A 22,928-nucleotide genomic window follows, 5' to 3' on the forward strand; every position below is an offset into this window, starting at 1 on the left:
CTATAATGCTATCATTGCTTATTTAAAGATGGTGATAAGGATTGGTATCTTCTCAGTGTGCCCAGTATTTCAACTATTAAAAAAAAGTTAGAAAAGGTTTAGACTATTACTCACACAAAATACTTAAAAAACAAAAATAAACTACATCTTAGTAAACATACTAACGTATAAATAAATAATAACCTCTATAACTAAAATTTTTAATATAAATTCCACCAGATGTCTCCCGTTACGATGAAATAAAGTTATTATCTGTGAAAAGGAGTTATGTCATTCCATTTTACTATTACGAAGCTTCGTTTAAACGCAATACCCATAGCAGCGGATGCCATAATTTTATGAGTTAATAAAAAAAATGGGAATAGGGCTCATTTATCATGGCCTGGGTTCCGCATTAGCCCGTTCCATTTGGCAGCATTGAGGCTGAAAACATTTGCATAAATTTCTACTGAATTATGAAAAAATAAGATGTGAGTGATGTACCGAGTATTTTTACGTTTCATTTTACATATTTTTAGGGTATAGGAGGTTTTCAATCTGAATTGCCTTATTATGGAAATTGTTTGTTTTTAATGTGTACATTTATGTAAACCTTTAAACTGTGAAGATATTTCAAATTTTTTAACCATCGCAGGGACCCTTTCCGAGGACGGTGGGGTAGAGAGTACAAAAACGTTTCCGAGCAGTTTTACTTGGTTGTGATATTTTTTTATCTTCTCTCTCAGTCGAAGAGATTTAAACAAGATATTTTACTTTTGTGCTCTACGTCACATTTTTTCCTCCGCTTTATTCCTAAAAATTGATAATAAATCCTAAATAAACAATTTAAATTAAAATAAAAAATGTTTTACGATTTAGTATGTGAAATAAAATATATAAAATAACATTTTATGGAAATCCAATTTTCGTTAAAGACTACCGAGCCGTGGTGTTTTTAATTAATGAAGTTGAAGCGAACTAAAATAATGAGCGCCTCGACATTAATTTCGTATGTTTCAAATATACACCATAATAGGAGCTAGATATGTGCAGTACCTCCTCATTATTACAAAATAATATTTAACTATTTCGGTTGAAGATATTTAAAGCTATTAACATTCTTTATATATATAATTTTAGCTTTTTTATATCATTTTTGTAAAAAAATTTCTACTGTGTGGCTACGGTAGTAAAGAATATAGCCACACCCTCTCCTCCCGTGGGTGTCGTAAGAGGTGACGAAGGGATAACACAGTTTCACTACCACTTTGGAACTTACAAAGCCGACCGTAGGTGGGATAATCATCCAACTGCTGGCTTTGAAATACTCAGGCCAGAAACGGGCAGCAGCGTTTTCGGTGCGACAAAGCCAGCCCTGCGGTCACCAACCCGCCTGCCCAGCGTGGTGACTATGGGCAAAACACACGAGTTCACGTGGACTTCACTGGACTGTGATCAGCTGAAATGATGTTGATGATGATATCATTTTTGTAGAAATATTATAAGGATAGTAAAAGGTGGTAAGAGATATTTGTGAGCAACTTGTAGATATGTATGGGTTAATCAATATCTAAAACTACAGAACTCTTTTTGAAATTTCTTTCACCAGTAGAAAACTATTCCTTCCATTCCTGAGTATCATAGACGCTACATTTATTTATTTGTTATTTTAGTTTTATTTCGCTAATAATAAGTTTATAAATATTCATAATTTGCTTGCATTGAGGTAATGGTAAGTTATATGTTATTATAATGTAATTAAGAAAGGTATTCTCAGTAGATCGTAAAAAGCCTTATACCATGTGCTTACATAATATGTGTGTGTATGTGTGTATATTCTACACTAAGATTGATTTGGAAGTATATTACAATGCAGCGGAACAATTTTACGAATATTTATTTTATTTGAAAAAATACTTCAGGTATTACAGAAAGGGCTGCTAATCCCTCTGTTTCAGTTGTGATCACGAACAACCGATTATATTTTGCGATAATCCTTAGGTCAAAACATTCAGTACAAATACGTAATTGTTTCAGTCATAAGGATTACGAAGGTCAAATGAAAGGTTATTTTTTATTTTATTGTTACAAATACGCTTACTTTACAAAAAAATACAGATATCAAGAAAAAAAAAAGTGTTATGTCAGCTTCGACACACGACTGGAGTTTACTCCTTCAGATCGACTGTCTAAATAGGCACAAAAAGCTTACTAGTAAGATTTATACCATATCAAAATTAAATGGCAAATAAACGAATCTAATAAAAGCATCTATCGCCGATAGATGGCGTTGTTAGATTGTAGAAAACGTCGTCATCTATCGGAACCCTACTGAGATCCGATAGATGGCGTTACGAGAACGGTAACGAGGTCATTCGATCAGTAGATTTTACTCATCCTATCTTTTTCATACCGGCTGCCTTATATGAAAATCGATTCTTAAGGACTAAACTTCAATAACCTCCAAAAATAAAAACTGATAAATAAATAGTGAAGTCTCGCAATCATCGGATCATATAGTTCTTACTTTTTCAAACACATCGCTGATACCTAACGTCTCCCATAGTGGTTGAAATTATGTACGGTAATGTCCAGAAATTTACACAACATAAGTATCGAGACTATGACAAATATCTGCAAGGCCTATCCAGATATAAAGGAGGGATCAAAACTGCTAACTCTAGTGCAACAGCCAGTAACTTGACCATTGCTCTGACTTTCCAAATAATTATTAACTACAGTACTTTGAAACTTTTGCAGATATCAGAGAAAATAAAGACCTAAGAGAGTTATGATATGACGCCCGATGAAAGTCTTTTTAAAAACAATTTTATTTAAATTCACAATATTTATTTATTCAAAATATAAAATGAAATTACAATTAAAGTAAAATAAAAATAACTGTTCTATGAGATTGTTGATACAAGACTAATTTAAAATATATTTTAATAATTAAATTGTAAAACAATCAAATTGCTGAATCGCTTATTCTATTGTTCCCATGTTCCATTCATTCTTCCTTCGTAAGCGGGATTCTTGTGTTACGGCGTGGTAACTAGAGACAGATCCAGGAACTTAATTTGAGAGCAACATGATAGATGACAACGAGGCATATATGCCTTGAGATCAAGGCTGTAGATACGTGGCTGCGTGATATATAGAGAGCGGCTTGAGGTTATGACAGGTTATGAAAATAACGCGATCGTGATTTTTTTACACAACTAGGTTGGCAAACAAGCGTACGGCTCACCCGATTGTAAGCAATTACCATACCTTATAGACGTAGCCGACTTTATCCTGAATCCTCGCCCAGGAATTCTGGTCACCTTACTCACCACAGGAACACAACAATGCTTGAAAGTATTATTTAGCTGTCTGTATCTTCTGTAAGGTCAAGGTACTTCCCTATTCGGAGTGCAGCAGACTTTGAGCAGGATCCCTCCTACTATCTCCTGCTGTGACCTACCTCTGTTAATCAGTAGTCGTAGTTCCGTTCTAATGTAAGGAGACGCAAGGAACATATGTGAATGTAGTCAACAAAAGATTGGTCAGAAGCATCCCTCATTCAACAAATAGTAAACAACGAATACATAACGAAAAGTGGATTTAACATTAAAATAGGAAACAACATAACAAATAATAGTTTAAAAAAACAAAAAAAACACGCTTTTATAAAAAACCCAAACTAAAAAGCAGAAAATTTTATTAGATTTGTATATTTTCATCGGTCCTGGATAAGTCTAAGTGATTCAAAACGAAGTCTAAAGGAGTCGGTTACAAACATACAATCATACAGATAAAGCTAATATACGAGTAAAGCGTTCAAAAATAGAATACTACATAATATGACATTTCAATGTCACAATATTTACAATAAATGTCACGCTTTAGATGATTTAAATTAATAATGAATTATTATATTTCTATAATATAATAATTATAATGTAATTATATTTGTAGTATAGCTAACAACTCCTACAGATACGAGTAGTAGTAATGAAAAATAAATGTTAATTTTCACTGCTATTTAAATAGGAACCCACCAAACAATATAGTTTATCAGTTTACTGTTATCAGTTTTATAACTATGGTTAATGAACAATCTATAACCCGTGTAGTGATGCATGATTGTTTGAAATTGAATTACTTTATACAACCTTTAATCAAGCCTTTTGTAAAATATAACGGTATTTCATCAAATAAAAAACACCTTTTAACGCAAATTTTTATTGAACTCTATTTTACTACAAACTTTAATACATTTTTCGATATTAAAAAAATTCTTGCTTACATATCTAAAATAAACCTAACTAAATTAAAACTTTTCTAAGTTTTCGTAATACAAAGTATACGTTAATATAAAATTTGTCAAACGTGGAAATGTTTTGTATGTGGAAATGTTTTGTATGTTTTTCTATTCTCATTTGAATTAAATATTTGTACCCTTTTCTTTTTCCCATATAAACGTTTTCTAACAAGGAAAGTCTTTCCGCTGACCCTCTTCGATTTCAATTAAATTGAAATATGTTATTCTACATCAAAATCTAAGAGACACGTATTTTTTTTTATCGGCGGAAAAACGTTTCTAAGGGGTGAAAATATCCCCTAAAGTTGAGACCTCCGAGGGTAGTTTTCAGGTTTCGCCTATTTTCACTCGAGATAAGCCAATGCACCCAAATGGATAATCAACTTAATGATAAACGATGGAAAATGCAACTGGTTTCATATCGGGGGGTTGCACAGGAAAAAAGTTATAGGGGTTGAAATTCACAAAATCGTTATAACAAAAAAACTATAGCACCTATCTCGATGGTTTCAATTGCATTTTGAAGAGGGCAAAAAAATAGTAGATACGGGTTTTTGCGTTTTTACCGCAAATGAAGTTAAGGGGGTGAACTACCCCTATATATGTTTACAGCAAATCTCAATAAAACGGCAGTATTTCTTTGTTTTCTTATTTCTTCTCCTTGTGATACGTGTTTTCTTTCAATTTTCAACGTCTAGATATTTTTGGAATTCATCTTCTGGCTTATTCAATATTGACTTATAAAAAAAATGGTGATCCGTAAAAATTAACCCATATGTAATTTTCGGGAAAAATAAATAAATAAGAAAATTCTTTGAAACTACGGATGTGATTGGTTGGTTTATACCGTAAAAAGTGACAAAAAATAAAAAATTGATAGAGTGGTAGAATTTTCAGAGGGAAATTTTATTGTTTCGAAATTTCCTTGCTCAATTAGGTAAAATTCATTGCTTAAATACATTGAAAATTAAATCTTTTAAGTATAACTAGTGTCTTAAATTGCCTTCAAATAAAAAACAACTTATTAAGATTGGACGCACACTTTTGGTTCTATCGCTTTCACCAGTTATGGAAATGCTATTTCCAGAAAAATCTATCCATCGTTTGAGATGTAGACGTTGAAAATTGAAAGAAAACACGTATCACAAGGAGAAGAAATAAGAAAACAAAGAAATACTGCCGTTTTATTGAGATTTACTGTAAACATATATAGGGGTAGTTCACCCCCTTAACTTCATTTGCGGTAAAAACGCAAAAACCCGTATCTACTATTTTTTTGCCCTCTTCAAAATGCAATTGAAACCATCGAGATAGGTGCTATAGTTTTTTTGTTATAACGATTTTGTGAATTTCAACCCCTATAACTTTTTTCCTGTGCAACCCCCCGATATGAAACCAGTTGCATTTTCCATCGTTTATCATTAAGTTGATTATCGATTTAAGTGCATTCGCTTATCTCGAGTGAAAATAGGCGAAACCTGAAAACTACCCTCGGAGGTCTCAACTTTAGGGGATATTTTCACCCCTTGGAAACGTTTTTCCGCCGATAAAAAAAAATACGTGTCTCTTAGATTTTGATGTAGAATAACATATTTCAATTTAATTGAAATCGAAGGGGGTCAGCGGAAAGACTTTCCTTGTAAATAAAATGTAGAGTCAATTTGAACTTTATTGCTATTCAATAAAGTTCATGTTAAATAATATATTACGGCGCATTTTACTTAAGTTATTAATGATTAAATGAATCTTATTCGTAGACCGCATTTTAATTTATTTTACATACAGTAAAAATGGTATTAACTAGCTATTTCAAATTACCTATTATATTGTTGCGGGGGCGTTAACAATGGAAAATTCCCTTTTTAAACTATCGACTCCAAATTTGGTACGAATCTCCTATATGTGATGTAGAAATGATCGATGAGAGGGTTTTAGGATAACTCATGCCCAATAAGGTTTACGGGGGTGGGCGTTAACAATGAAAATTTTAAATGTATGTAACTCCGAAACTACTGAACCAATTTTTATCAAATTTTGTTAGCATATGTAATTTGATTTAATTTGGGATATAGGATAGTTTTTATCAGAATTGAACCCGATAGGTGGCGCTGCTATTGGTATGCAGCCCCGAAACTACTGAACCAATTTTTATCAAATTTTGTAAGCATCTGTAATTTTGTCCAACTTGGAAGATAGGGTAGTTTTTATCTCAGTCGGACCTGGTAGGTGGCGCTGATATCAGTATGTAACTCCAAAACTACTGAACCAATTTTCATCAAATTTTGTAAGCATCTGTAATTTTGTCTAACTTGGAAGATTTGTTAGTTTTTATCTCAATTGGACCCTTTAGGTGGCGCTGCTATCGATATGTAAGCTATCAAATTTAGTAGCTGTTTACCGGGTAAGACAACGTCTGCTGGGTCCGCTAGTAGTTCAATAATTTTTTATTACTTTGCAGTTTTGTAATTTCAGTAAGATAATAAGTCAGATTGTTGAACAGCGAAGATGTGGCAAGGTAAAGATACTCGACACTCAAACGAACGCATATTAAATCGCATTGTTACTTGTAACGAAAAATGGATTATATTCGACAATCGCAAGCGTTCAGCTAGTTGGTTAGATCCTGGTTCAGTACCTAAAAGATGCCCTAAACGAAAAATGACCCCTAAGAAAGTGATGGTAGCTGTTTGGTGGTCTAGCGCCGGTGTAATTTACCACAGCTTCTTACCAAACGGCATGAGCAGATGTGTACAACTGTGAAGAACTAAGCACAATAATGGGGAAGCTCGCACGTCTCCAACTAGCTTTGGTCAATCACTCGGCTCCGCTGCTCCTGCATGACGACGCGCGACCTGATACTGTACAGCAGACGGTCTCTAAGTTACAAGAGCTGGGGTTGGAAGTTATCCATCATCCACCGTACTCACTAGATCTTGCCCCTACAGACTTCCACTTTTTCCAGAATTTGGATAACTTTTTGGCGGGAAAAAATTCAATACCCGAGAGGCAGTACAAAATGCCTTTGATGAGTTTGTTGCCTACCGTCCAGCACTACGTTGGCAAAAATACATTGATTCCATGGGTAATTACTTTGAACAATAAAAATTAAAAAAAAATAGAAACAAAATTTGCGTTAACTTATTTCATCAAAAACGGCTATTTCATAGTTAAAGACCTATTAATCATTTTATTTATTTCGAAAAGTTTTGTATTAATTCTAATCGAAAATATTATTATACAGAAGAATTAAAAATTAAATACACGTAATATAAATATATTTAGTTTATTTCACTTGTGTGGAAGGCTACCATCAATTAAGTCTCATTTTTACTTTATCCTCCCGTTACCTTGGTTGCTGTAAAGTATCCGAAACGTCGGGCATTTAAAAACCTTAATAAGCCAAATAAGTTGTTTCATTTAAAATGTATGTAAAGTTTAAGAATGTAATATCTTAAAGAAGTAAATTTGTAACAAATTATATGTAACAGGGTACAACACACTACTTACGTAAGAATATACACATTACATGATAGTCAAACTTAGGTTATAATATTATTATTGCATGTGGTAAAATATGTCCTTTTTAATGATCATCTTCAATGAGTTTCATTGTTTTCAAAATAATACTAGTGATCATATTTGCTGTAGTTATGAAAATGTACCAGAATATTCGAATACCCGACTAAATTTAATACACGTACAGCTAGACTGTCCGTATATTAATTTTGCTCTCTATTATACTAGACAAAACTAATCCTCTGAACTGACACGGTTTTAATACCCTAGCTTAATCAAAATCCAAAATTTTACGAGATTGATGAATCCATGGACCCCTTTATAAAAGGATATTCATAATTTATCAAGGACAAATTGCTGTAACAAGTATAACAATCGGAGTTTTTAACGGAGACCCTGTCATTAATCATTCCCAGCTTTTCATTCAAGTAGCTTGTAATAGAATTTTATACATAGATAGCTATCAATCACCCGAAATGTTTGAATATAAAATCAATCTTGTCGTAAAATTGACTGTCTAGAAGTGCATTATGGAAAACTGACATATGTGTATGGCAAAAATGGTTTTACGTTATTTGAAATAAAGAGTATAATATCATAACGAAAATATAAATCTGGTGTAATTATAACCGCCAGCCCGCAGCGGAGCAGCTTAAGCTCGTATACTTCTCTCACATGGAGAAAGAGGCATATATCCTACAGTATGATGTTACAGGCTGAATTCGTGAATACGTAATTATACCATTTTTTATCTAGAATAGTGTATGTTGGACACTGAAGCCAATTTTTTATTTTATCTTAGTCTCTCTATCTCTATAACTGGGCCGGTACAAGATTCTAAAACTACTGAATGAATTTGAATAAGATTTGGCATGAGTAGACTCATGAAATGGACTCATTTAACGAGCTGCAGTATTTAATAGTTTTTACCTGAAATTCTGAAATAATGATAATAAAAAATTGACACATTGCACGCCACTGCATACACGGCAGGATATATCTTATGTTTAAAATGAAACATCTTTGTATAAATAAATAATAATAATAATAAATTTGATTTTGAATTAGAATTATTGAACTTTTTTCTTTAAACAGGGGGTGAAAACCAAATATACCATCAAAATTTAAATCGTGTATACAGGTATTAATTGAACAAAATACAATCAGCATGTATATATAATACGTAGTCGTCTATATTTATGCTTTTTTGTTATAAGTTAACGCTTTTGACACTTAAAATGATTTATTCTTCATATATAGGTTACTCGCATTATTTATAATCATTGAGCTAGAATCTAACATTATACACACACACACACACACACACACACACACACACGCATCATCCTATCGTAGTCCACTGCTAGACATAGGCCTCCACAAGTTCGCGCCAAAAACGGCGTGAACTCATGTGTTTTGCCCATAGTCACCACGCTAGGCAGGCGGGTTGGTGACCGCAAGGCTGGCTTTGTCGCACCGAAGACGCTGCTGCCTGTATTCGGTCTGTGTATTTCAAAGCTAGCAGTTGGATGGCTATCCCGCCATCGGTCGGTTTTTTAAGTTCTAAGATGATCGTGGAACTGTGTTATCCCTTAGTCGCCTCTTACGACACCCACGGGAAGAGCGGGGTGGCTATATCCTTTGCTGCCGTAACCACACAGCCTAAAAACATTATAGAGGTTTTAGGAAAAAATCCTTGCAAATTCCTGATGATGCAATTGCAAAATTATTAGGTTCGAAAAACAGTAAAGTACGTTGTATAAACCCGAGAAGGTATGATAAAATAAATAATAACTTCAAGTTTCTGACTTTTGAAAGTAAATATTTCCTTTTAGGTGAAGGTTGTTATGAACATAATAAAATTCCACTAGTAATTTTACAAATGTTTTTCGTTAAATTATGATTAAATCAATCATTATATGAAAAAGAAATGTTTAGTAACAAAACTATATAATACATCCCTATATGTGATGACCGCTCTGAAATAGTGCGTATGCCGTATCGGCGGCGCCTAAGCACCGGCGGTCGCGGGTTCAATTACCGTTTGGAGTTGATATTTGTGTTTATACAAATTTTTATTTCCAGTTTTGTTGTTAATCCTTGTGTGTCTTCCCACCGAGCCGAGCACGCTAAGCTGCCGATCCCGGTTGACATCATTTACACTTGATAGCGATCGTTATTCATAGTAGGGAATATATCCGATACCCCGCATTGGAGGCCTATATTGCAGTGGGATATTACAGACTGAAGCGTATACATCCCTATATAAGATAATATTCCTAACAGTCCCAGTTTTACAAATATAAAACCTTACATAACTGCACACTGTAGAAATTACGTTTAAACAGGACTCGACACGACTTTTACACGTGGATGCAAATATATATATTCATTTTTTTTTATAACTAAGTCGACAAACAAGTATACGGCTCACTTGACGGTAAGCGATTGCCGTAGCCTATAGACACCAGAAGCATCGGAAGTGCGTTGCGGATCCTACACCCAATACCTTCCAGGGGCCAAAGTTCCAAAGAGTTTACTCACCACATGAACACAACACTGCTTGAAAGCAGTATTATTTAGCTGTGATCTTCTGTAAGTCGATGTACTTGCCCAGTCAGAATGCATAAGATTTTGAGCAGGATAAATTCTGCTGTGCCCTACTTCAGTTACATAATGTTTTACGACAAAATAAACTTTAATTAAAACACATTTAATATAAATTTTCAAACATTCATGAAGAGATTAATTAAAATAAGTGTAATACGATTTTCAGAAACAATGTATTCGGTTCTTTAATATACAGTAATAATCAACATAAATTATCACCAAAACTATTTTAAAATTTCGTCGCCTCGCAGTGACATATTTCATTTTGTACATAGTCAAATTTAATTTCACGTTATTAATTTAAAAGCTTTCAATAATATATACAAAGAGAAGCTCACATTTATGATCTACTTATGTTCAGAAACATGATAATTATTTAGTAATGAAATGTTCACTTAGTGTTTAGTACTGTAATAAAATGTAACAGCTTTTTTTGTTATTTTATATAATTCATAATATTGAAAGTACGGTACTAAAGAATACAGCCACCCCCTTTCTTCCCGTTTGTGTCGTAAGAGACGACTGAGGGATAGCACGGTTCCGCTACCACCTTGGAACTTGAGAAGCCGACCGGTGGCGGGGTAACTATCCAACTGCTGGCTTTGAAACACAGGCCGAAGACGGGCAGCAGCGTTTTCGGTGCGCCAAAGCCAGTACTGCGGTCACCAACCCGCCTGCCCAGCGTGGTGACTATGGGCAAATCACATGAGTTCGCGCCATTTTTGGCAAAAACTTGTGGAGGCCTATGTCCAGCAGTGGACTGTATAGGCTGTAATGATGATGATGAAAGTGGCCAATGCATCTGAAGAAGGTTGGCGTTAATATTGGCAACGTGCTTACGATATTCCTGCTGTAGCAGACTTTTCAGATCTGATCTTAACACCTTTATGAGCTCGTAGGCAAGATAGGGATATACATACATACATAGATATACATGTACAAACACAGAGATAAAAAACAAAAATTTCTATAAATGTTATTTGATCACAATGTCGTTGGTTGAATAGAATCTTCTTACACATAACAATGCCTGTGGTGTATCTGGTTGTTAAGTTCGTCTCTAGTTCGTATGTCCTATTGTTATTACGTTGTTACCTATATGTATGCATTAAAATGTATGAATAAAGCCACCCCGTACAAAACACATTCAGTCCCGATCGAATCACCAAGAAATATTGAAACAAGAAAAAAGTGAAATTGATAACCAAGAAGAACCGTTACATCTTTTGTATCCAATAACTATGTTCACCTTAAGAGGCGCCGCGAAGTTTATAATACAAGTAATAAAATAAAAAGGAAATCGGGGTTTTCGTAAAACAAGCCATTTACCAACAATTCAACTCGGACGATTCCCACAAAGCCCAGTAGATCTGTAGAAAAGAAAAGTCTGATAGAGAAATAAAGCCAATAAAAGTTATCGCAATATTCGACTGGCAGCAGACGTGTTGTGTCGTTACAAAAACTTTTGTTACATTTTATTTTTGAACACTATTGTGTTCACGACTTATGATGTGAGAGATTATTTCAGCATGATACGCATTGTGAAAAGTTTTTCGACTCCAACGATTCTATAGTTGCGATGAAATCTGGTGGAAGACGTTTTAATGGCGGGCTTCTTCCTCGTATCGTACACCACCAGATTTGTTCATGTTACATTTAAGTGTTTAAAGCGCGTCATTTATTTTCTATTCGAAGTTTTGATCAAAGATTTCACGAAATGTAATACGTTTCCTGAAACTTTAAGGTTATAAATAATATTTTGAACTGAATATAACAACTACGATATTATTTTTCTTTTAACTTCAATATATTTTTCGAAAACTAACAACCGTATTTATGTAAATATTCTTTTCGAGTTTGGGTGTCTGTCCTTGTGGGTCTCCCCACCATGCCTCGGAGAGCACGTTAAGCTGCCGGTTTCGATTGTTATCATCAACACCTGATAGCGATTGTTACTCATAGTAAGGAATATATCCGCCAAGCCGCAGTGGGGTAGCGTTGTGGATTAAGCTCCAATCCTTCTCCTACACAGAGAAAGAGGCCTATGCCCAGCAGTGGGATATTACAGGCTGAATGCATGCATGCATAAGAATGTTGTACATAACAATACTAATCTTAAGCACTAATAAATTACTAAAAGATGTTTATGGTATAAATCATGTATATATCTTTTTAAATATATATCTAATTGACTTGGAGTCGAGTTTTATTCTAATTATACGAAAATAATAAAAAAAGTACAAAAAAAAATCAATGTAACAACAATTCACATCTAAGAATAAAAATATTTTTTTATTATTATTTCTAATATTAGAAACTACACATATATAAACTATAAAAACTATACATATATAAGTACATATCTAATTATTCTTTATAAACGGATTAGTGCGTTAAATACTAATCAATTTTGCTAAAATTGAACACAGTATAATCCAAATAGATCACATCGTAATCCAATAAAAAGGCCTATAAATTACGACCTTCTTATTTGAATAAAATAAATGGGTATTAAGTATGTATAATTAATTTGTCCTAATCACCAAGTCTGTGACGGCAAAAGCGTTTCGCTGAGGATTATCAGCAGAGAAGGGATCATTGCCGCAATTTGAAGCACTAATCGTGCCAATTATGTACTTAAAAACTCAAGAGTAGTTAATTGGTAAAATTTAAGAGAATATAATTACTATAAATTCTTTATTACTACAAAATGTGTTATAACTGAAATGACCTACAACGTTTTATGTTAATGTAAATTCAACTAAGTTTAAATTTTTTGCTGTAGTGTCTCATTTAATAAGGGATACTCTTCTCTGATAAACAAAAGACCTCTTTTATGAAAAAAAAAAGAAGAAAAAACAGGTAGTAGGCAAGAAAAGCGCTTAGTTATTTTATATTACAAATTGATGCATACTATAAATTATTTGCTAACTTTTATGATTATACGTAAACTATCATCATAATTCTGCCTATCGCAGTCCACTGCTGGACATAGGCCTCCACAAGTTAACTCATGTATGTTGCCCATAGTCACCACGATGGGCAGGCGGGTTGGTGACTGCAGGGCTGGCTTTGCTGCTGCCTGTTTTCGGCCTGTGTATTTCAAAGCCAGCAATTGGATGGTTATCCCGCCATCGGTCGGCATAATGAGTTCCAAGGTAGTGAAACTGTGTTATCTCTTAGTCGTCTCTTACGACACCCACGGGAAGAGAGGCTATATTCTTTACTGCCGTAGCCACATAGCAGATTTAGTTTCAAAACTCACAATGTAGGAAATTACTATCTGTGCATTACTATCCCGGGGTACCAAGTTTTGCAGATGGATTTGTAAGCTTTTTGAAAGACGATCGTAAAGGACGCGGTTATAAAATTTATTTCCAAAACGAAATCTTCCGTAAAGAAGGTAAAGTAACCGCGTTGTGCGCGTGACCTTGAACCACATAACCGCTACAAAACGCCATGCCATTCGGCCCTCGGTTCTCCCCGATACTTCATGGAGTCCGAAGTAATCCACGATGCTGTGCGTCCGAAAGAAATCAAGCGCAATGTAATCACAAACGTCCTTTCAAACTAAGTTATTCAATTTAGTAGATAGGTAGTATCTAAAAAACTTTACCGGAATTTTGTGACAATACGTTTCTATTGTGACGATAGAAATAATAATCACATATTTATATTCTACAAGAGTCACGAATCCAGCCATGACGGACGTGGGTAAGAATAGCTCCATGAGTTAAGCTTAATGCTGAAAAATTACTGTAACAATTTCCTTCAGACTGTTGCTTGGGATAATATTAAAATTTCAGTTACACGATGAAAATAACAATCAAGTCTAAGAAACTATTGTGAAATCTATATAGGTATAATTAAAAATGAATTTTGCAAAGCACATAACTCGAGAATGGTTCGAGCGATTCGGCTAATTTAATTTTTTTGTATGTTCCTCAAGGCCCACGAAAGTTTTTAATACTTAAAAAAAAAAAAAAATTTTTACTATTAAGTTTTGACAGAACGGAGTCTGTCCGGGCAGCTATTACTGAAATAAATGTATATAATAATTCGGATGTTATATTATTAAAACATAAGTGTTCTTGCTACGAGTAATTAACAATTTAAATTTTTATCATTAATTAAAATAATGTAAGAACACAATTATACTAATATGAAATATATTTGTAAACAAAAATAATTATAATAGTATTAAAATATAAAAATGAAAAACTTTTTTGTATAATGTGGCACTATTACCTTATTTATCTGCCTTGTTAAAATTACAGTCTAAACTTTTTTTTTCACTGAATCATAGTAACGTATCACGACTATCTTAGTTTCTATCGTTATTATTTAGAATAATAAGAATAAAAACAATTTTAGTGAATATTATATAGATAGTTTATAGGAGTTTTATTTACTAAGGGTTAAATTTTGGGACCACTTTTATTTTATAACTTAATAACAACGAAACACTTCGTAGCATCTCTGGTCCCACTCAATATTTGTATTGATAGCTAAGCTTGACTAGCATCATCTTTTTGTGCATATCGAGATTATACGAAATCATAGGCAGGTAGATGATTTTCTAAATATATAAATTATTGTATTACTGGATATTACAGGCTGAAGCGTATGTCAGTAAAAATACAAATTTAGTTTTATTTCTATGCGTCTTTATTTTATATTGTAAACTAATTATTTTAAGTGTATTAATATATATTTTGATAAAAATTGTTGGCTTAATGTTAATATATATAAATGGGCACATTTTAATTTCACGTCTGACAGACTATGCCACAGTCAAATGTTAACAACAAACTCACCTCAGCTGCAGACGGTTAAAAGAGCAACTAGCAGTATTTTCATTCACAATACCCCTTTTCATACTATAAGTGTAGATGTTGGACTAACAAGATATTTGAAGATCTCTCGAAGCATCATCGACGCTATGCCATCGAAGCTTTCATTAATTACAGACGGATCTTGCGTTCCAATTTAATTAATAGACTATTGATATCCATCTTCAGTTCGATCTGATATTTTAATTGTGTCATACTTGAATTTACTTAAAAGGTCTATAAGCTGTGAAGCTAGGGCACAATAGGATATATCCTACTCGCCACCTCAATGAGTAACGAACGTTTAATAATTTTATAACACTTTACAACCAAATGTCTTTTTCACGAAGCTACAAATTTTTATGATCACTGAACTCCTACTTCCGTTGAGTGTGAAGCGTTTATTAATTCAATTCAAAAAAAAAAAAAACTTCATTTAGTTAAGCTATTTTGAACTAACTCGATTGTCATGACGTGAGGTATGGAAACTATTTCTCCTGAATTTAATTTTATATTGTCTTGTCGAATAATATATAGTATGTAATGATATCATCGAGTGTAGTATAAATGTATAATTATGTCAATTTGTTTTTGGTTATTAACCTATTCTAGGTTAATGCATGTAAAAATTCAAAATTATTGTTCAAAGTATACTAGTGGTCACCCAGAGGTCGAAATACGATCATAATTAAATAAATTTAATTAAAGAAAACCAAAAAAAAAATGAAAATAAAGAAACTTTTTAAAAATTTCAATTTGACAATCAACAAAATAGTATAATATGCGTGCGTGTGTGTGTGTGTGTGTCAAATACATGGTACTGTGTGTAATGTTTTTTTTAAACGATTTAATTTTTTTTGTGTATAATTTAAAAAAAAATTAGCATTCTGCAGTCCTTCTCTATATAAACTATAAGCGTGCGAAATTCCATACTCCTCCCACGCAATTTTCGTAAAAAGGGTACAAAGTTTTTGCTACGTTAAAATCAAATTGTCATTTGTCATTTATTGTTCATAGATCCCCGTTTTTTTATGGACTACCGCCTCTTTTACAAGAAAACAAAAATTAGCTGCCGCTTTCACATAATAAGTTAATTATACCATTTTTATACGTCTATCTATTTGGTATCTATTAATAATAATAAATTAAAAATTAATTCTACCTCTTTCTCTGTAATCGTCCTAATCGTGATCATGACTAATGGTCGTGATTATTAATTGTTTACCTCAAACACAGGAGAAAATCTTAATGTTATTTAAAAAAAATATAATAAAATAAAACAATATTTAATAATACGACAAACCGGCTGTAGACAGTCTAAAATGATACTCACGGAAGGATCACCGCACCAATCGTGCCGACTGCTCAGTCTTAACCGTTTGGACATCAGAATAGTTGTTGGCACGATTACCGGCCATTTGGCACTTAATCACCAACTATTCATTATGAATGCACCGGACAGTCCTTTTTGCAGAGGATGTCTGGCTGCTGAAGAAACAGCCACCCACGTAATTCTGGAATGCGAGCGAGTGGCCGCACACCGGGCTACCGGAAGAAATGAGGATGCTCCGAGAAGCCTGTGAACGCCCCAGGAGGCTTCTGAGCTTCTGGAAGGAGCTGGGCTGGCTGAATTAGCCCTCTGTTCTCGCATAACGCACCATCTTTGTGTCTAAATACGGAAAACCGAGCCCACAACAATAAAATACAATACGAAGATTATTACGATAGAAAATACTTTGTAGCAAATTAAACACATAGGTAATTGTTTGTTTGAGATTGTGTAAATTCATATTTCAAATACTCACTGTTGTACTTCCAACAGTAGTTCTTAGTTTCAGATATTTTGGAATTCACAATTTCAATACATTAACTATTTATAGAAGGCTACCGATTATAGAAAGCTATAAAACTAATGGCTATAATGACTTCCTTACTTAACCCTTAATTAGGCGCATGGGGTCACGGCCATTTCAAATTGAAAAATATATATCATTGAGAGATTTGAGCGCGCCCATGCTTACTCTAGCTTCCTAACTTCCCTCAGGGTACGCTAATCAGTCGCTTCCAGAACATCTACGCATATGCACTGGTCGCTTTTCTCTAGAGCGCTGACCCCATGCGACCACTTACGTGATTTTTTTTTGCGGAGGTAAGTTTTTATTTTTATGTTCTTACTTCGTTTATATTCGTAAATTGGTAATTTTTTATATTAGTATATATGTATTTATATACCGGCTATTTAATTTACCTATTTTTGTGTTTATTTGCACAGACTTTTTCTTTTATTTTCAGTTTATTGATTTTTTAAGTGGCTAATAATAGGCAGTTATTGGAATGGCTGGAGGTGGCCGACGATGAGCAAGATGTTGCTAGTTCTGCTTCGGAAGACAAATTAGTAAACGGCAACGCTGTGAATAGTTCCCATATGATTCTGGTAGTAAAACTGATGAGTTCGCAGATAGTCAAGTTATATCATCTGAATCATCGGTGGCAAAAGTGATGTCGATTGCAATGAACAAGTTTGGACTGGTTATAATTTTGGAAGAGAAGTAGAAATCTGGCTATATTTTGTCATCTTCTAAAGTTATCTGGCATCAACGCATTTATCATACTCAGATCGAATGCTAATAAGAATATTACACATACAAGACAGATTTTTTTAAAATTGGCAGCAGCACTTATAGAAAGTCACTAAAAGCATCGTATTAGCAGCTTTCTGTCCCTGCGTCAGCAAAAAAATGGCTCCGTGAAGCACATGATATGAAAAAGACGGTGCATCAGTCAATATCTAAGCGCGGACGTTGTTCATTGTATCCTAGGAAGAACGACAAAAAAGTACCAACCAAATGTCATAAGTGATGTAAATTTGTTTCTCAACAACACTTTAGAGTATATGGCGTCGATTGCAGATAAAAATAATCGGCTAATGAGACTTATTATTATTTTTTTAAATAAGCGAATCGGCTAAGTCAAAAATTATGTAGTTTTAGGAGTAGTTAGAAGTTTGTCATTTTTTGTTTAAAATTTAAGTCAGAGCTATATTTGTGTTTATTAAAGTTAAAGATAATAAAGAACACTAATATTTTATATAATCCAATCATTGTTTTATTTATTTCATACACTCCTTTATCAATCTTGTTTTTGGGGTCACTCGAGACCCCATGCGACTAATTGTGTGATTTTCTTAATGCGCCTAATTAAGGGTTAATTACGTGCGAATATTGATCACTAGAAAAACACACAAAAAACTTTTTAAAGATTCGATTTCGTGCACACAACAACTCGTATGCCTTTGTTTGTGTGTGGTGCCCCGTCGGACTTGACCTGCAAACAGTTTATTACGAGTTCCCCTATTTTTATCGAAACATGCTTCATTGCGTAAATCACGTCTTTGTTTACCAAGTTGCATAGACTTGTTACCGACAGTCCTAAACCGAAACAATTTTTTAGTTTGTTAATGCTTTTATGTTACTTACTTCATGTTTTAATGTTCGTTTACGCTTTGATAATAAGATGAATATCTAAGGCGACTGGACAAAATGATATTTTATTCTAAATAGATGTATTTTTAAAGTAATTTATAATAATAAATTTCTTATCAGGTAGATATGCTGGTACTACTTGACTATCATAACGCCCTCCATTTGCCTTTGGACCTACTACTGCCCCCACTAAAAACTCCAGCGCCCACTAGGCGGTGGTATCACCTCCGTTGGGAACCTATAGGTTAGGTTTTGTGATCAAATACTATCCTAAGCTTCAAAAACAACGCCGAATATTACGTTAAAGCAACCGTTATTTCAAAATAGAAGTGCTATAACTAAACAAAATGATCACATATAAAAATACAAGCCCCATTCGGAATAGTACAATACTAACATTTATAGTTTAAATAACAGCAAAAAAGCCAACAATAAATTCAACAAACGGAAGGTATTAACGCCGCAAATGGTCAATTTGACGCTATTTGGCAAATATAATTGGCAAACGAAGGCATTAATCAGCTCTTAGTGCAGTTTTAAATGTTAAAACGTGATTGTGGCCTATTTGATTATGATTTTTTGGCAGCCTTTTATATTTGCAATTGTGAGGATTTACTATTATTTCACAAACTAATTTAATGATTTTGACGATATTTTAGTTTTGGGTGACTTTGGGTCTAGAAAATGATCTGTTACTCATTCAAAAACACATTGTTGAAACATTTTGCAAGTTTGCTTATGACGTGAAACTAGAGGTAGAATAAGCTAAAAGTTGGATTTGCTTTATCTATATCAGTATTAATCTGTCATTACGTAATAAGCTAGTGAAAAAATCAATAAGGCCAGTTATGAGCAGTAAGGCTCTCTTAATAATTTGTTAACAAAAGAGCCTTCACATGTCACCTAAGAAGCTAAACAATTTTATCAGTAAAATTAATATAATATAATACAAGAATGTAATTAACTTATTATTTATTAATTGCGACTGTTATTAAATAAACAAAGTAAATTAACTTAATTTAGGTAATTTTGTTACATTTGTGGTATGAATTGTAAACTTTGTGTGATTGTGTGTATAAGTGTGTGTGTATGTGTACATAAGTGAGCTATGATGGCCTTGTTAACAGGATATCTGAATCGATACTATTCTTGGGGTTTAGTAATTCATATTTATTTCTATTCCTTCGATTCTATTTCGAGCGACTTTTGTAAGAATCAGAGAATCCGAAAACTAATTATTCATCTTTACGTCAATTTAATATTCAATGTTGAAAAAAATCTACGTGTTTTGGTACAATATCAAAGACTTCCATTATTATCCACAATGCGGTATACCGGATTCTTTAGAGACAGGCAGACAAAAATGAAGGAAAAAATAAATTTTAAGCTTTAGTACTGATTGTGTAAAGCATAAAAAAGAAAAAAAAATGTAATATACAAAATTAGGGTTGTTACAATTTTATTATAAGTATCGACTAAAGTTATTTAAGGTCAAAAGCGAGACCAAATCATTTTTTATTTTTTATTTTTTTTTTTATTAAAAATTAACTACAACCTGCAACTTACAAGGTTTATTTTCCACATAGAACCAATATATAATAGCATAATAATATTAACACTTTAAGGCAGTGTCGTCAAACCAAAATTATTTTATATACCAAAAACTTAATTATTCCCAAATCCGAGAGCATACTTCCCCCTCGCAGCGTCTAAATCACGGCGTATATGAGTTCACTAGTACATTGAAGGCTGAGAGATTAAACCCGAGTTATTAAACCCGACTAGAACACGTCTTGGGATGAGAATTTTTGGAAGTGGTATCTAAATTGGCAATTTAAAATATGTTCGTACGTAATAAATACAAATAAAGGTGTTTTAGAATTAACTACTTGATTAAGGATAAGAAAGTAAATGCCTTGAAAAGTTAGCGTATTGCTGATTTTTCAAATTTTCATACAATACAATGTTAATTTATTTACAATTTGACTAAGATAAACACAGGACGAATAAATAAAATTTGGTATGTATAAAAAGGTAAGAATAACTGTAGTTAAATTATACAAACATCTAAAGTTTTCATGTTAAAAACTTATAACATAAATAAATAGGTAAAAAAACTTTGCAAAAACTTCGACGTTTAGCTGAGGCCAAAGCGACATTACTAATGAGACCAAAATGTTTGTAGTAGTAGCATTTGCAATTAAGCCGGTTTGTACCTGCAACAAGTTGTCGTGTCATTTCCATTATGTTCTGTTCTGAGTTTCCATTTCTAGATGTCTAGCTGCGACGAAGTGTCATTACCACGAACGAAAGAGCTCTTGACGTATTTTATATTATATATAAAAATTAAGAAACTGTATTTGTAAAATATATACATTAACACGTTATTATAATACGTGCGCTAACTAACATAAACATGTTCAAAAAAGACGTTAGCGGGAAGTATAAAAAAATGTGACTTTCGGGCAGACTTTTGGATCAATTCTTGTTAATCATTTTAGTGAAGAAACCGATAATATCCATACAAATATTAAAACAATATACGCTATAAATATGATCTGTAAAGTTAAACATATTTTTAATGAATACATTCAAATAAAATTAAGTTTATATGAGACATCCACACTGCTTACAGACAAATTGCTAATATAATGGCAATGAAAGAAAAAAAAAAACAGAAAAAGTTTAATTCCACAATAAAACATCATTATGTTAGTAATTATTTTTGAGTACCAGCTATTAATAATTTAATGTGCATGGTGATCGAGCGAGTTTAGTTGCGTTGGTGTACAAGCCTCCACGAAACCGGAAAACCTAATCGAATTTCAGTTTTCGCTATGTTTTTTAGCTTGTGTATGTATCACAGCTACCTGCCAGAGGATATCATGTATACTGTAGTAGTACCCATGTTGAAAAATAAAATAGGAGATGTATCCGATGTTTACTACTGTAAACAAATCTCACTGGCCAATTCGGAGCACAGCTAGAAATATATATATACTCGTATATGTATAAAAATAGGTCGTCAAACAAGCTTACGGCTAACCTGATGGTAAGCGATTACCGTAGTTTATAGACGTCTGTAAAACCAAAAACATCGCAAGCGGCCTGGCGACCCTATCCCCTTTCCTCCCAGGAGCTCTGGTCACCTTACTCACCAGCAGGAACATAACACTTCTTGAAGGCCGTATTATTTAGCTGTGATCTTCTGTATTAATTTTGGGCAGGATATTTCCAGATGTGCTTTTAATTGTATTAAAACCTTAATTTTGTCCGAATCTAATACATTTGAAAAAAAATATCATTAACGCAGGATTGGACACGCGCCCTAATATTTCACTAGCTGTGCTCGCGACTTCGTCTGCGTGGATAGTTTTAACGTGATTCTTTAAATTGCCATAACTTTTTTATTTACGAACTGATTGACATGAAACAAACACTAAATGTTAAGTGAAGCTTACCAAAATGTATTATTGAAAACCACATTTAAATCGGATGAGCCGTTTTTGAGGTAAGCGTGCATAAACATACAGACAAAAATTCTAACAATCATTGTTGCGGATGCTATTGGCGTTGATAAAGGTCCCAATAATATTCTGTTACATTTTTACTATATGTATCAATAATTGACAACCACTTACAACCGAAACTTCTATTTATAGATAGCAAATCAGCAAATTTTACGTGATTATAATTGTTTTGTAGTAGTTGGGCGAGCAATCGCCTCAACGTTAACTACGTTGCAAGTTTATTCCTATTCGGATTGATATTTATATTTATACATTTTTTTGTTTCTCGTCTGGGTGCATGTCCTTGAGGATTTCTTTGTGGGTTATCGATCCCGGTTGTCGCCAAGGACACCTGATAGCGATCGTTACTGGTATTGAAATATGTCTGAAAATGATGCTCTATTAATTTCGGTTCAATAGTAATAGCTCAATATTACAGTAACACAGGTAAATTATTTATTTGCGCATAAAATATAATTACCCGTGTAATAGTTTTCATTACAAATAAAATAATACTTATAAGATTCCTACATCCATTATAATATTGTAATAAAAAATCCAATAATTCTCTTGCGTATTATTTTCATAGCAGACATGCTTAAAAAGATAAAATTTTAAATTTAAAATGCATAAAAAGGACCAAATATTAAAATTAATATACTGTTTGTATATATGTTCATATATATCAGCACGA

The 22,928-nt window shown here is 33.2% G+C and overlaps 1 long non-coding RNA gene across 1 annotated transcript; it reads left to right on the top strand.

Annotated features, from left to right (window-relative positions):
* Window positions 1–5,134: 5,134 nt before the first annotated feature.
* LOC123659000 lies at window positions 5,135–22,838 on the top strand. Its single transcript, XR_006743954.1, has 4 exons — window positions 5,135–5,924; window positions 18,970–18,974; window positions 20,207–20,215; window positions 22,827–22,838. It is a non-coding gene; the product is annotated as an uncharacterized LOC123659000 (long non-coding RNA).
* The last annotated feature ends 90 nt before the right edge of the window (window positions 22,839–22,928 follow it).

This window comes from Melitaea cinxia, chromosome 13 (assembly GCF_905220565.1).
Source record: "Melitaea cinxia chromosome 13, ilMelCinx1.1, whole genome shotgun sequence".
NCBI lineage: Eukaryota > Metazoa > Arthropoda > Insecta > Lepidoptera > Nymphalidae > Melitaea > Melitaea cinxia.